The sequence below is a fragment of the Phaseolus vulgaris genome, chromosome 2 (assembly GCF_051622355.1).
Source record: "Phaseolus vulgaris cultivar YP4 chromosome 2, ASM5162235v1, whole genome shotgun sequence".
In the NCBI taxonomy this organism is placed as follows: domain Eukaryota; kingdom Viridiplantae; phylum Streptophyta; class Magnoliopsida; order Fabales; family Fabaceae; genus Phaseolus; species Phaseolus vulgaris.
In genome coordinates this window covers 14,370,871-14,384,863 of record NC_143499.1, presented here as the reverse complement: position 1 = coordinate 14,384,863, position 13,993 = coordinate 14,370,871, and the positions used below count along the sequence as shown (strand labels likewise).

Here is a 13,993-nt window from a genome sequence, read left to right as displayed (position 1 = left end):
GGCTATATAGCCGCACTTGTAAATACCATTTATAAGTGCGGATATTTCTTATAGCCGCACTTGTATATGCCAAAACATTAAAAAATAAATCTTGTGTGAATGCAACGTTGATGAAGAGTGGCACGGGAGCGCCAACAACGGCGGTGACGGACAAGGAAGATGGAGCAAACCAAAAAACCCATAAGAACCCACTAAGGCAATGAAAGAGTACTGAGCAATGCAAGAAACCAAACAATGTAAGAAAAACGAAACAAATTTATACATGAAGAATGGCACGGGAGCGTCAGCAACGGCGGCGGCGGATAGGGAAGCAGTGACGGAGCAACGAATGCCAGCCAATGAAATAGTGTTTCGAGACCACCAATGCAAGGGAAAAAACATATATAAGAAAAACGAAAACATCTATGCATATATTTGTGAAGATGAAGAGGAAGAGGAAGAAAGAGAGCTCAAGAAACTTACATTGGCACAAATGGAATGCAGATGCAGTAGAAGGAGATGAACTCAGAGCGCAAACGCGAAACGAAAGCAAAGACGAGAAAGAAAGTATGAAATTGTGTGTGGCGCGCTTCAAAATTTAGGGTAAAAAGGATTTACGAATGCAACTAAAGGTAAAACCGCATTCGTAAATCAAAACGCTTTGATTTACAAGTGCGACTATACAAATAGCCGCATTCGTAAATCAAAATAATTTCAAAAATGCCAACGCGTTTTTTACGAAAGTGGGTAGCGCAAAAGCCGCACTAAATAAATAGTACCCTTTTCTTATTTTTGCACTAGTGATATTTCATTTGATTCACCATTATCCCTTTCTTACTTCTTGTTATTTCAAGACTAAGAAAATATATTAAATTCCTAAGATCCTTAATCTTGAATGTCTGATTCAAGGCTTGTTTGATTCATTAATATCCTCTTTATCATTTCCTACCAATATTATATCATCCACATACATCAATAATGTTGTAAAAGATCCTTCAGAAGAATTAATGAACAAGGAATGCTCATTCATAGATTTAGTATATCCCATAGAAAGCAAAAAGGGTGACAGTTTGGAAAACCACTCTCTGTTGGCTTGCTTAAGGCCATATAAATCCTTTTTTTAATTTACAAACTTGTCCTGGTTGAATAGAAGTCAATATAGGAGGAGAAACCACACATACATCTTCTTTCAACTCTCCATGTAAAAAGGCATTGTTTATGTCTAATTGTTTCAATTCCCAATTATAGATAGAAGTTAGAGAAAGAAGCAACCTTACGATGATCATTTTTGCTACTGGAGAAAAAGTATCAAGGTAGTCAATGACTTCTATTTGTGCGTATCCCTTTGCTACTACCATTGCTTTTTACCTTTCAATTGTTCCATTAACCTTATATTTTATTTTGAATAACTGATAAGTGCTCACTATCAAGCACTTATGGATATTAATTGATAAAATAACTCTAGTATAACCCCTAATTTATGAATTTATATCTTTTTACATATTTTGTGATTATAATATGAATAAGAACAATTTATTCCCACATTTGTGTTAATTTCAGGATTCTAGGGAGAATGGAGATGAGAAAGAAAAATGAGAATATACAAGATAAAAAGAAAAAACTAGAACGCTCCAAACACTCGCACAAACTTGCCTAAGCCAGAACCTCCCAGAGGATCTCGTCCAAGCGAGCTCAGTCACACCTAGGCGGGATGACTATAGAGACATTGAACCTATTTTCATCCAACTCGCCTAGGCGAACCCAATCACGTACAGGCAAGAAGTCACTTAGCCCAAGTCCAACTAGGTTAAATATGAGGTGTGAGGCACAACCCTTGACATCAATTGGGAGAATTAAAGGTGTTAGAAAACCCTAGAGGAGGCAACTGTCAAGGAGAAACATCCTAAGTCTTCTTTACCTTCATTCCATGCTTGTAATGACCAACATGAATGACTAATTCTACCCCTTGGGATTGAGAGTAATCTGTTCAAACTCTTATGTATTCAGGTGATATTTAAATATAATATTATGTTCTTGATTGATGATTAGTATTGTTATTTTATTTGTAATGCTTGTTTATCATGATCTAGATCCTTATATTGGACTAAAAAGTATCTCTAAGTTTCTAAGCCAAATGATAATGCTTAACATAATTTTTATCCACGAACACTTCACAATTAGGCCAGTCATCTCAGCATCCAAGACAAGGTCCCACCAAACATCAGAAGGACCTCAGCAGAAGAAGAATTGGACATAGGTCGGAACATCATATTTTCTTTCTTCTGGTCTTTTTAGAAGACAAAGTTTATGTAAATAATTTTGGCTCTTTCTAGGGTCCAAATAGAAGAATAAGATAGAGTAGGTGATACAAACCAACAGATAACGAAGGACACAACAAGCACTTCCCAAAAGGGTCAGTCATCTCAAGATACAAAGTCAGGCCCCACCAAGCCTCGAGAAAGAATCAGCAAAAGAAGAAGAAGCTATAAACCCAAATATCAGAAGTTCTTCCTTTTGGTCTTCGTAAAAAATAGAATATGTTTGTAAATAATTTGAGCTCACTTTAGGGGTCCAAATAGCAAAGATAGGCTAGAATAAGGTGTCTTTAGCATAATAGGTGGTGTAGGTATCATTTTAGCTTGTTCCTAGCCCTTTAGGAAGGCAATTTGACCTAGTTTCTAAGAGGACAAGCCTAGGGTGTGGGTTTGAGTCAAACCCTAAGGCTGCCCATTTTTTTCTCTTTTCCCATCCTACCCTTCTTGCTTGTTTTCCAAGGCTCCTTCACCTATAAATAGGAGGCCTACCCATTGTATTTGACAAGTTGACTTTAAATGAAGTAAAGAAACTCTGCACAAATTGTGTGAGCTCTTAGTGAGGCTTATGTCCTCTTAGGTTTGAGGTCTTATCTTGAGTGATTTGGGAAGCTCTCAAGTCGCGGACAACACACTCATCTTGGAGCACATCACACTCCAAGTGGCGTGACATTTCACACCCACCATCATAAGTTTTCTTATTCCATTTTTCTTTCCATTTCTCCATTCCATTTTATGTGTTTGTCTCTTAGTTTCTCTTCTTTGTTACTCTTGGGTTTCACTCATAATCATGAGCATGGTGCATCATTTGGGAGGCCATGACCACCATTGATGTTACCTTGTGCTCATTTTCAATTCCGCAATTGCATCTCACCATATCTTGTTTTTCATTTTTGCCTCTGTGAAGTGCACCTTTACACTTACTTAACCACTTGGTTAAGTTCGTGTCCAGTGGGAATCTTCCTTAGGTCCTCACCATTAATTGTTAAAAATCCAAATCTTAAGTAAAAGTGTCACCATAAATGAAAACATTTAAAATCAACTCACATCAGTAGTGTATACTTAGTAAATTGGGTTTGTGTCAAGCCCACCTTTCATGACATATGCACCTAGGTTTGGGGTTTCTTTGACCTACCTTCTAGAAGGTTTCTCACTAATTATGCCCTTACCCCTCTCACTATTGCTCCCCAAGTCACTATCTCCTATATTAAGGGTGTATTGCCTCATGTATTTAGACACATTGAATTTGAATTAAGAAAAACTTTGCTTGAGTGATTAGTGACCTTTGTTCCTAAATTGTTCTTGGGTCTTATCTTGAGAGTAGTGCACTTCAAGTGGCGGCTTCTCACCACTCACCTTGGAATTCCCTCACCTTCCAAGTGGCGTGATCATCCCTTTCATTTCACCTATGCTTTCTTATCTTTTCTCTATTTTCATTTTCTTCATTGCGCCATCATCCTTCATCTTGTGTCTTGTTATCTTCTTTTGTCATTCGGTCTATATTGTTCTTTATCTTTTGCTTCTTAAATTTCGCACCTTTTCATCATCATCACCATATAATTGTATTTTCCCTTTTGCTCTCTAGAAGAGAACCTTCACACTTAATCACTTGGTTAAGTCCGTGTTCAATGACAATCTTCTTTGAGTTTATCACCATAATTGCTAATCTCAAAACTTATAAACAAAAAAGTAACCCATAAAATGTACAATCCTAAAATCAACTCACATCATCAAGTGACTTATGGTTTACCTAATCCGAAAGGTATTTTTGAGTTATCAAATAACTTATGGATTATCCAATCTGAAATGGAAATTGAATGCAATTTTTTATTTGCATAATTGTGTGAATTTCAATGAAAATTAGAATAAAATAAAAAATTATATTTTATTAATGAAGGTTGAAGTATGGACATGGAGGTTGACTTGTTTACAAAAAGAATCACCACAAATAGCCTTAGAAGTGTGATGGAATGAATAAGACCAACATTGGATGTGCGTCGAAATGAAAGAGATCATGGAGGTGTCGTAGGGTAAGAGAAGAGAGCAGAGAGAGGTAAAACGTAAAGGTAAAATGTTTAGGGTTTTGTTTTTCAAATTATTTACTGTAGGGCATAACAGTAAATTCTTATTTAGTATGCACATGCCTGAAGAAGTCATGGGGGTACAGGAAGAAGCAACCAGTAAAGAAACTTCTTTCCTTTTCTTTTCTTTTATGCCCTATTCGACATTTGGCTTGTTCTTACTACACTACCATAGGTTCTCGTGGCACCCCATAATAATTGTGCAATTACATTTTTGCCCTTAAGTTAAAAAATAACTAAATCCTAAAATCCCACCTAAGATTTTCACCATACCTCTTCTTCTGATTTCTCTCAAGGCACACCTCGAGCACCCCATCCACCCCAAGGCACCTCCAGAACGCGATTTTCACTAGTTGAAGGTTTTTTTGTGGTTGTATACAAAGTTTGAGAGTATTTTATGGTGCGTTTGTGGTTGTGTGATGGAAAATGTTAGTTTTTCATATGTATTTCACTCTTCTCCTGCACTGATTTCATTTCACTGCACTGGTTTTTTTGCATTCTGAGAACATTCTGGATTTGTAATCTAGAATTTATTTTTTGAAAAAACACATTCTAGATTACCCAATCCATAAGCTTTTCCCAGATCTGGGATTATCTTATGGATTATGTGATAGAGTTCCTTCTTCATGTTGTGAAAACTAGCACCGGTTGGCTTGTAGAGGGAGGCGGAAACAATGAATGAGTGAAATGACACTAGGATCGCTTAAGTACCAAGCATTTCCTAACCAAATACTATCAAAAAACACTTCACAAACTTCTCACTAAGCAAATTCCTAGAAACACAAAAAGATGAAAACACTATTAAAACAAGAAATTGAAAGCAAATAAAACAATTAAACTTCTAAAACTAGAAAGCTTAAACTAGATGTTCCCTAGGTGAGGCTTCTTGGCACCTTTGGACCTCGAAGACACACTCATTAAACTAAACGTGATATTAATCCACTAAAATTAAGATTTTAAGGCAAATACAACTCAAAGAAATACAATGACAAGTAATTTTTTATACAACTTTTCTTCTAAAAAAACTATGTACTCCAAAGTGTTTTGTTGCTTCTTGCTTTTGGTGTTGCTTCCCCTTGCTTTATCTCCTTAGGATATTGAACTTTGATTGATCCACCATTTTCCTTCTCCAAGGAATTATTTTCTCACCAAATCACAACTCCAAATATTCACCAAGGTAAGAAGTCACTTTAAATAGAGGTCAAGCAAGTTAAAAATAACAAAAGTTTAATTTGAAACATGTACCACTTCAAACGGAATTATGATTGACAAACTCAATTGATTAAAACATAAATGAAAAACAATAAATTAAGGTAATCAAGGAAGGATAACACAAAAATTGGAATTCCTAAAAAATGATCTAGAATAGATGAACAAAACTAAAATTACTAAAAAATTGTAGAAAAAAGTAGTAAGCTTGCTAGAATTATTTTAATATTTGTATCTGGATTCAGTCTTTGAAATTTTTTTCACTGAAAATACAATCAATAAACTGAATAATGGCACTGGAATTTCGTCAAAAAAAGTTCTCCAATAAATTTTCATAAATTTGGAGATTTCAAAGCTCAATTCATCGTGCTTAGCTCACATTCATCTCATTCGACGTAGTCAATCTGACTTCCTTTCGTATTTGATTTTTCATTTTTTTTTAATTTTGAATTTTGATATAATTTTTTTTTCTTCTGGTTTCTAACACATCAAGGTATGTAAATCAAGAGTTTCAAATTTTTTTTGATAATGAATCAAATTATGATAAATGTTTTCAGCCGACAATGAATTTTTGGGAATTTGCAAATTATGAAACCTAAAGAATGCAATGAAAATTGGCACACAAACTCAAGACACGGTAGAAATTCTAACTCTATGAACTTGTTATTGAACTAATTAAAATGTATAGAACTCAATTGCTGAAATTAAAAAACATTCAAAGGCACATATATGTTTAACACAAATTGAAACATTCAACTACAACAAGAAACATCAATTCAATAAAAGTACTACTGGAAATTGTTGACAATTATCAACTAACATCTTGAAAAAACTAGAATTAAATTTTGAAGTAAAATGACTCAAGACAAACACAATTATATCATTTAAAAAATAAATATACAATCAAGACTCAATTAAAAATAAAAGCACATAAACGAATTGCATAATTGAATTCCTAAACTCAAGATATGAAAGGTTCAACATAGAATTTGAAAATTAAACTGATTAAACCTCAAATAGGCACAAAATAAATGGTAAAACAAGATTAAAATCAACTTAAGACAATTAAAAAGTGATGTAGACAACATGGAAATTCAAAAAATAATTTAGAAAAAGAAGAACTCACTACACCTTGTTTGAACCATAGCTCTTGATACCAAATGATGGAGTTCCTTCTTCATGTTGTGAAAACTAGAACCGGTTGTCTTGTAAAGGAAGGCAGAAGCAATGAATGAGTGAAGTCAAGGAATAACTCAAAGAGTTCTCATGGAGCTTGGAGTGTCATGAGGTGTCTTGAAGAGTGACAGGTGAGGCCTAATCACTTGGAGAGGGAGAGGAGATAAAAAAAGGTGTCTAACCTAAAGAGAGGCAAGACAAGGAGAGTTATAAGTTTGCATTTGGGCAGCATAACTCTAATATTATTGATCTTAACTTTGAAGAGTAAAGCACCTCCTTTTATAGGTAAAGAGAACGACCAAGCTACAAGCAAAATGGAGGTTCATTCAAATTCAAAATGTTTCAAAAAGTGGAGCCAAAGCAAGTCACACTTGCCATGAGAAGGTTGTGTTTCATGTTCACCTTCTAGATCATAATTGAGCCCAATTAAACCCTAGGTAGGTTTAAAACCCCTAAACCTAATCTAGTTAAAGGCAAATATAAACCAAATTTCTACACTACTTGACCTAACTGTGTAGGTCAACATTATTTTACAATAAATGAAATTTTATTCTAATATTTAATAACTGGAACAAGATCTAAGATATGTAGGAATGTTTATCTGAAAGTTTCTGTTGAGTTCCATTCTTCTTGGAGTCCTAAGAATGTTCCTCTGATAGTCTCTACTGAGTTCCATTCTCCTTGGAATATTTTGATTCTTGTCTAGTAGAACTCGTGACTGGGAGCTCTGTCATCATTATGTAATCTAGAATGTGTTTTTTCAAAAATTGAAATTCGGATTACATAATCCATAAATCTTTTCCGGATCTAGGATTAGTTTCTGGATTATGTAATCCAAAATACATTTTTTGAAAAAACATATTCCAAATTACATAATCCATAAGTTAATCCTAGATCAGAAAGATTTTCAGATTATATAATTTAGAATTTATATAACACTTCAAACTTTTTTAACTTTTTTATAGAGAAGTATTTTTAGAATTACAAAATTTAGAGGATACCAGAAGAACCTATCTATAGGGTATAATAAGAAGCATCCTCGACATTTTCATTACAATCTCCTACGGGGCTTGGAGTAGTTCAATATCAATAAAGCAAGCCCAATTCCTTTAATGGGTTGACACTAATATTGGCCCATTGATTTTCACGGAACTAACGGCGACGTTTTAGTTATCTTCTGGTTCGAGATTCCTTAGCTGGAAACATAGAACTTTTCGAGCTGGTGATGGATGATGGAATGAATGTATGGAAGATAAACTCTGAAGTTGCTATCTGCATCTTGGTATTACTTCCATTTTTTTATTTGTTTTCAGTGTAAAATTTGTTTTACCTCCATTATCCTCTGCTGAATCTTCTCTGTAAAATTGTTTTATTCTATTTCGACTTTTTCAAAATCTATGATATTGGGATGCTTTGATTCGATTATTATATTTACAAAACTTGGTTCCTGCACATCTTCCTCACGCTGCAAATGTGAGGACTCCATCAAGAGAAAGAGGAAATAAATTCACTTCACTTACAGATATTGTTAGAAATGAAGGTTTGGGAAAATTAGAAATTCAATATTCCCAAATTTACTTCACTTAGAGATTGCAAGAAATAAAGGGTTGTTGATGGGGTATTATATGCAATTATGGGAACTATATGTTGCTACTTTTGAATAATGGCGATTTTTATAACTGTTGCAAATTGGAGATATGAAGTAATGGCATTACACATGCAAGTCGCTCGTTAAAAAGGCTATCTAGATTCTAATTTCTCTAGCCAGAGCTTAAATTTTACCATCACAATCAAAAACAGCTGCACAGTGAACACGCTCCTCTGTCTGAATTTACTAAGAACAATTTCCTTGTTAAAATCGGATGTTGCCACTCTGCTTGTGGTTCCAACAACTATTTCAATAAGATTATTATTCTACCCATCAACCTTTTAACTGTATTTATACAGTTACAGGAACCAATGAACAACTGGGATGAAGAAAATATCATGATGCATGGGTGCAACCCGAGAAATCTGTGTACAAGCAAATACGTATCAGTTGTATTTTGCTGCTTTGGATCATACAGTATTGGATAGTTCTTCAGTCTAGCCTCTATACGGATTGGGGCTAAGGAACCAGAAAGATTTGGAAGAAATACAATATATAAGTAGATTCTGCTTTAGCCTGAATAGGTGAAAAATAGTACTCACTCACATAGAACTTTTAGTTCAATCATGCTTCCTAACCGTTATCTGATATAGGCTGACCATACTTCAATCCCAATGTTATGCTTTTGACACCAATACTGTTCACATCCGCATTAGTCATTACAATCTGTCACATCTCAGGAACATTCATCAAGAATCTTAGTGTATGTTAATTATGAAAAGGATATTAACTTTCAATTCTTGGTTCTCACTCTTCCCCACATTGTACACTCGGTGAATGTTGAAGCATCACTTTCTTAAGTTTGCATGTTGCGTATGCTACTATTAGAGGTTTTGTAGTGACTTTGATGATCAACAAGAGGAATGACTTCATGTTGGATGATATTTTAGTATTCCATTTTGATTTTAAAGCAAATGAAGTATTACGAAACTGAAACTATTCATCATATTTTGAAAAAAAAAATGATGCCTTGATGGGTTGACACTTAATAAGTAACAACACCTTGCTTTTGGCAAGCTACTTGTCCTCTGGCGTACGAACGAATTTATCATCTTTTTATATGAATGACTTATTTTTGTTTGATAATATTACCGGTATTCTTCTTTCAATTTTTCTTAGCAAACCATTTTTCTTGTTCAGCAAACACATGCACTCCACAATCGCAAGAAACAGGCAAAATAAAAGAAAGACTGTGGGACAAATTTCCATCCAGTACTTCTCTACATGACATGATGAGACAATACAGGTGTCCAGAGCTCTGTTATGTATAATATGGCTCATAAACTTTACTTTTGTTGGTTAAGGAACAAGACTTGTTGTCTGTTGGATCGAAAAAATGAAGATGAGAAAGATCATTAGACTTGAAATACTTCTAAAACACGACAGCATTACAAAAGAATTTCACTGTAATCTTGCTGAAACTGTAATACTAGTGCATATGGGTATTTCATTTCACTGGACGAAACTAAAAGAAAACATTTTTCTGTTGGATTGGAGGAGCTCGGATTATCATCTATACTAACGTTTTGGATGATGCTGCTTCACTGAATTGCTATCTATAAAAATTATGCAGTAGCTTGACTGTACAAAATACATGCCTCTCTTTGACAAAACTCTTAAAAACTAGATTGAAAAGAAGGGGAAAACCAAACAACTGTTGTGAAGATATTTTCAGAATGTAGGTACAGTTCGACCATATTTCTAACCTGCTCTTCGTTTTCAAGCTTCCAAGTGTTGTTGCTCTCTTAGATGTCAGCTTAGTGTTGCTTTCTTTCGTAGTCAAAGGAACAAGATGAATTTCTTAAGTCCTGTTGTGGATAGGATCTGATCCCCTTGGCACTCTTCTTTTGCTGGACTGACTTGGATCAAACTCATGGTTGAAATTGGCTGAAATCTTCTCTGTGGGACCAAGCCGTTTGTTGCCATTTGCTGAATTCTTCTCTGTGTTCAATAATTCCTCTGTAGTCTTCGTAGCGTGTTGATTCTGCAACAATATCCTTTGGTCTTTTTGGCTGTGTCTTAGTGCAATTTCTGAACTTCTCAGGCCTAACACATTCTCTGGTTGAATTGATATTAAGAAACCCACAAAGAGAAGAAGAATGATTTTTCTAGAAGGATGAAACACCATATTCTCTTCACTCTGAAACAAGAAGAATAGATAGATGGTGTGCTCTTTCTGTTTAGAGTGACAGGAGAATAAGCAGCTCTCCCCTAATCTGTGTTCTTATGGTCCATTCCTGTAGACATAACCTTGTTATATATGTCATACTAGATTTGGAGGGGACTTTAAAGCTTAAAGCAGAGATGGCCTACAGGAATTTTAGATTCATCTCGAATCACAAGCCTGAAATCTTAGCTAATTAAGGCTGTTATTGAAGAATCTGACAAGGATGAATAAAGGGAGTTGGGACAATGTCCTTGAGAGGCCAAGTATATTTCTTTTTTCATTTCTTTCCCTACATGTCTATCATATGCCTGCTTTTTTCTCCAAAAGAAGCCATACACCGTTGCCAGGACTCTGTCCAACTTGCCACATCATACTGCTATACTTGTGTATGGATAAATAGGTCTTACATTCTCCAGTGTTAAGCTTGGTATTGGCGTACTTGGATAATTCAAAATATTTATCATTCTGTATGTATCTATTGAATTCTTTTGCATACTTTTTGCCTATATGTTGCAAATATCTTTTAAATTTGTGTACCAATACAAGTGAAGTACCTCAATGATTGGATGATAGTATTTTATTATAACAACAAAAACCCACTTATGTTAATGCCTTTGTTCTGATTTAGGATTTCTGTTTCGTGTTTATATTATATTAATTTTATATGTTGAATCTTAATATCTAATTATGTCAGCTTAATGCATGTTATCTCATAACAAGCTGCATTATAAATTTGCAAAAAGGTGCAGGTTTTCAGCATATAAAACTCTGGTCTTATATGGGGTTAATGGTAAATTACAATTCCTTTGTTATTAAGAAAGGGCCATGTTAAATATTATTTCCTTTAATTAGCAAGACCAAAACAGTGACAATGGGCCAGGCTGAAGCAGGAGATTGCAACAGTGCATGCAGGTTATGTAAAGAATAGATAGGGGAATAGAACAGTCCCCAAAAGAAACAAACTCTTGCTTTATGTACTTTTCTAACTTCTCTAAGATCTCCAAGTAACTTTAGAATTCCAAGCTCACTTCCCAAGGTAACAAAAACAACACTACTATATTTCTTGGGCTGAATGTTACCTTTATGCTTTGTTCTACTTTTAGATTAGATGGATTCCCAAACTATTTGTCCCTTCAAAATTTCTTGCCCTCCCTCTCTCACTCTCTCCCTTTCTCTTATTTTACTTTATTTAACATAAAATACCACATGCAACTAGGAACTGTCGAAAGCATAAATTCCTTGGTTTATTCTTAAATCTGAAGAAGGGTGACTGGTCATGGTCCAAGTGAAACAACCAGCGGATTGAAATTTATCTCCTCTTTTCTAGATTTTCTTTTCTTTTCTTACTATTAAAGTGAGAGTTAAAATGACTCGCTGCTTTCTATTTTTCATTTTTCTTCCTATGGTTTGAAACTGCCTTTTGAGAGTGTCACCTCGTTTCAAATCACATCTCCTTAGGAGAATATGCTTTTTATTCTCTTCTGATTATTTATTACATTGATATGCCAAAGGCCTAACATGTTGTTACATGCTAATCTTGGGGAGAATGGTCTGTGTTAGACAAGGTTATCTTTCCGTGGTACATGACCATCAAATCGAGAGAAGCACAAGCACTTTATCTTCAAATAAAAGATAGTATTTTAGATTGTTTGTGTGGTAACTTTGGGATCCTTACATGGTTAGTTTCTAAGGGGTCCAAACCAAACGACTCACTTTTCTTTGGCGGGTAAACTATTTCATTAGAAAGATTATGAAAGTAATTGCACTCTTGTTGTGTCCCAAAAAAGTCTTGTTTATTGATCTTGCCGCAATAACATCACCACCTTCGTTGATCCCTAGAGGATGCCAAATGCCAAAATTCTTTACACGTACGTCAATGTACATGTTTTACGGATATCAGTGTAATATCATATTCTCAAGTGTTACTGTCTAAAGAGTAAAAAAAAAAGTAATTGATCATTTCATGTCATTCCTCTTTAGACAATAACATTTGAGAACTATAATGATCAATTACTTTGAATACACCATTAACACTTACAAGTTCTCTTAATCAATTACTTTGACATCACCTGTTAAATTTATACTTTCCTTCTTCTCTCTATTTTCTTCGTGTCATCTAGCATTTCAGTGTACAAAATTGTTTAATTTGTTAAGATTCTTTTGCCAAAATGGGAAATAAATAAATAAAATGCATAGTGGGGTCCTATTAATACAAAGGATATGTGGTACGGTATGTACAATGCCAAGTGCAACTTCTTGATACACCTATTTGCCGTTATAAAATGTGTGGCACTATCTATCTAAACATTTTGGTTGGAACCAGTTCCTATGATTAACATTTTTACAGTATGCAGCACAACAAAGATGAAAATGTTACACGTTTAGGCTTTCCTGGATTCTGAAGACTGGTCTTAAAGGTGTAGTCTCTTTGTAAAATTGTTGTGAACCAAAGTGTGCCCCATAAGGCTCAGCATGACGATCACGGACCAATGAGTACTCACTGAATAAGGCCACCACAAAACCACAAAAGACACCAAAAGAAGAATGGCAAAGCAACTTAAAGAAGGTAAAAGCAAAAAACGAGCTGTAATTGTTACAGATAGCATCCATCCCCCATCTTTGAATAGTTTGATTTTTGGTTTTTTAAGTTATTTGCTTTATATTACTTGACAAGATATTAAACAGCCTGGAACATGAGCAGTGATGAACCTATGATCTTGCCAAATTGAGTAATAAAAAGTTGTGATAGAAGTAGGGAAATAAGAAAAATAGCAGTAAGAAGATTGTGAGGGAATTTTGAATATGAAGAATGAATGAATTGCAAGTTTGGAACATATTTGGTAGGCAGGAGCAATCAAAGTTGTTGATAAGACTGGTTGGCTGCTATAAATTCTTTAGAAAAGAAAGGAAAAAAAGTTGAGCTACAAAGAGAATGTCACCAAAACATAAGCTAAAGTGAGATGCTTCTTTGCTATGGGTTTGATTTAAAATGGTTGGCCATCTTCAGTCATAATCATAAGTAGGGTGTGTTAGAATATATGCTTATCTGCTTTGCTTTCTTCAAAAGAGATAAAAATCAAAAATCTAATCAGTTTCCCTTCTGTAAGAGACTGTTACTTCTTTCTCAATTTCGATACAATATCACCTTCTAAAATCTCAACTATTTCCTCTCTCTAAATACCTTACTCATTTCTTATATTTTATAAAAAGTGTTATTTAACAACCAAAACACTAATTTATAATTATGATTTAGTTAATATAATTTTAAAGTTATTCCATTTAATAAAAAAAAAATCATTTATAATCTAGTGTATCAATCAATATATCAACACTCATCGTTTCCACAACGTTCACTAAAAAACTGCAATTTACGTCCAAAAAATTTCATATCCTCAATATCTCTATTTCGGTTTATTGTTTA

At 34.3% G+C, this 13,993-nt stretch overlaps 1 long non-coding RNA gene across 2 annotated transcripts; it reads left to right on the top strand.

Annotated features, from left to right (window-relative positions):
• The first annotated feature begins 7,828 nt into the window (after positions 1-7,828).
• LOC137810754 (uncharacterized) lies at positions 7,829-13,406 on the top strand. Of its 2 annotated transcripts, XR_016518461.1 has the most exons (3): positions 7,832-8,039; positions 9,546-9,651; positions 12,920-13,406. It is a non-coding gene; the product is annotated as an uncharacterized LOC137810754 (long non-coding RNA). The 2 variants fall into 2 exon arrangements; XR_011080962.2 differs by lacking the exon at positions 12,920-13,406 and having other exon boundaries at positions 7,829-8,039; positions 9,546-11,181.
• The last annotated feature ends 587 nt before the right edge of the window (positions 13,407-13,993 follow it).